This window comes from Abramis brama (genome assembly GCF_963993115.1).
Source record: "Abramis brama genome assembly, chromosome: 3".
Lineage (NCBI taxonomy): Eukaryota > Metazoa > Chordata > Actinopteri > Cypriniformes > Leuciscidae > Abramis > Abramis brama.
The window spans coordinates 6,915,376-6,918,339 of record NC_139965.1 but is presented as its reverse complement, the minus strand read 5'-3'; positions in this window follow the sequence as shown (position 1 = coordinate 6,918,339).

Genomic DNA, 2,964 nt, shown 5'->3' with positions numbered 1-2,964 from the left:
CTTGACTGTATTTTTAATTGTTCTTAAATTAATCATCATGGCAAAATTAGTAATTTGCCACATTTTGTAAAGAAACTAACCCTTTCAAAATAAAAGGTCGGTAACTGTCATCAATTTTCTCCTCAATAGGTACAGCATCAGACGGCTTAACAGCTTTCAGAAATCCTACAGTTTTAGGTTGTGACTGTTGTTTGCGTTTTAACGTCAAACAGTCCGCTATCACATGGCCCTGTTTATGACAGTAAAAACATTCGCGATCCTCTCTAGTACGAGGTGGGCTGTGCCGGGAACGCGACGTTTGATTTTGCAAATGAACAGGCTGTGACTTTTCTGGGCGTACAAATGCAAAAACATTTTTGTGGGTTAAAACAAACTCATCCGCTAGCACGGCTGCATGGGACAATGAAGTTACCTTCTGTTCATTAAGATAAACCACAACACGATCAGGCAAGCATCCCTTAAACTCTTCAAGAAGTACAAGCTCTCGCAGCTCGTTAAAGTCACTCACTTTACTGGCTGTGCACCATTTGTCAAATAAAATCCCCTTGTCCCTTGCAAACTCCACGAAAGTCTGGGTAACATTTTTTTTATGTCCTCTAAATTTCTGCCTGTATGCTTCTGGAACTAATTCGTAAGCGCGAAGAATGGCAGACTTCATAGATTCATACTTTAAACCTTCCTCTAACGATAAAGTAGAGCAAACCTCCTGAGCTTTACCAATCAATTTACACTGTAGCAATAAAGACCAGATTTCCTTAGGCCAGCGAAGCGAAGCAATTTTGCAAACGGGCTAGACGGACTCTCAGCCGCGCGCCGTCTCTGGAATCTACAGAACATGGAGAGAATGGATCAAACGGGGGCAAGCCGGCCTTAGCATCGGCACTCACCTCCGCCCCAGCACTAGCTCTACCGCTCCGCTTATCCTCATCATCCATAAAGTTGAGATTTGCCACTGCAACGTCACCAATAACGACATTACCTCCCGCCTCATCATCACCCACAACATTTGCCATAGGAAGAACACTGAGCTCTCTTAAACGCTGTATCAGCTTACTCTTTATGTCACTCTTAAGAGCCTGTCTACTCACAACAAACTGATAGTGGTCAGCTATCAGCAATAAATCTTGTTCTCTTACGAGAGTTCTCTCGTACTGCGTTGAAAACGCTACGGGAAAAGTCTCTTTTCACGAAACACTGAAGCAAAAATTATCCTTTAATTTTTCATATATGTAAAACGCGTTGCGGCAGCAGCAGACAGCTGAAGCAAGACGGCTTGTCTGCTCATTGGCTGCTCTGCGGCAACTGCATAAGCCTATCGAGCGCAGGCTGATGCAACATCAGACCAATGAGGGCGCTTCGCGCCCTCCTCGCCACTTCCCGCCGAGACGGGCGTGGCTTACCTCTATAAAAGGAGCTCGAGAAGGCTGATTCACTTGATTTTTAATCTCTTCAGCGAAGCGCACGCATCGCTGGATCACGGAAGCAGCGTCGTTTGAAGCAAGCACTTCAGCGGGACGAGCCCTCGAAGCCGCTGGCCTACGCCGCCTTCTACAGCCGTACCTGCTGCGCTTTCCGACGCCCATATCCTTTATTGTGCTCTGTTTTGTGTGTGTGTGTGAGTGTTCTCGTAGCACTCACCCCCTAAAAGAGCGGCGTCTTTCTAAAGATGCCTAAATCCTGCGGCTCGTGCAGAGCCCCACTCGCCGGGGGAGACGACCACGTCATCTGTGTTTCCTGCCTCGGTGAGGACCATGCAGCGCTCGCGCTCGCTGACGGCGGCTGCCCTCACTGCGAGCTTTTGCCTATGGTGGCTCTGAGGACCCGCCTGGCATCCTTCTCGAAGCCTGCATTCACCGCCGCGATGCCGCGCCGTAAGAAGCGCCGCTCGCAGCGGGTCCCGGAACCCTCTCCACCCCGACCAAGCTCGCCGGTTCGCCCGCCAGCTTCACCGACCTCCCCCGAATCACTTCCTGATGCTCAGCGCCCGCAGCCTGCCGCCGCTTCATCAGAGGAAGTTGTTTCGGAGGCCGCGTCAGGGGAAAAGGATTCCTGTTCTCTCCTCGCTTCAGGCAGTGAGGATTGGGCGAGCTCTGAGGACCTCGCGCCTCCTGCCCAAAAGCCCTCAGTGAGAGCCAGCATTGAGACGGAGCTCATGCGAGTACTCGCGTTGGCCGCGGCGAGCCTCGGCCTCGAGTGGTCTGCACCGGAGCCCCCCTCTCGCACCCGGCTCGATGGTAGCTTCCTCCCAGGTGAGCGCAATTCTCCGGAATCTAAGCCCGCTCCTTTTCTTCCTGAGTTACACGAAGAAGTTGCGAAGGCTTGGAACGCGCCCTACTCTGCGCGTACGCGCTCATCTGTGTCGCCTGCATTCTCCTCACTGGACAAGGCGAATGAACGAGGCTACCTCTCTCTGCCGCCGGTGGAACAGGCTATAGCGACCCATCTGTGCCCGCCCTCTGCTGGACGGCGGACTAAACCGGTGTTGCCTTCAAAAGCCTGCCGCATGACGTCGACGCTGCTCGCGCGAATATTCTCCGCCGCTGGGCAAGCCGCGTCAGCGCTACACACCATGGCTACATTACAGATATTCCAGGGTGATCTCCTCCGTAAATGGGACGAGGTTGGACCTGATGCAGTCTGTATTGCGGATTTGAGGAGTGCTTCGGACCTCACGCTCCGAGCCACCAAAGCTGCCGCACAAGCCATGGGACGCTGTATGGCTTCCGCCACTGTCGCTGAGAGGCACTTATGGCTGACGCTCACGGAGATGGCCGATTCCGAGCGCATCCATTTCTCGACGCCCCGCTGTCTTCCGCTGGCCTCTTTGGTTCTTCTCTCTCCGAGTTCGTGGAGAGATTTACCGAAGCCCAGAAAGCGTCTCAAGCCTTCAAGCACTTCCTACCGAAGCGCTCTGGTTCCGCGGCGGGTCGAGACAAACGGACCCCGCGAACCTCACAGCCTCAG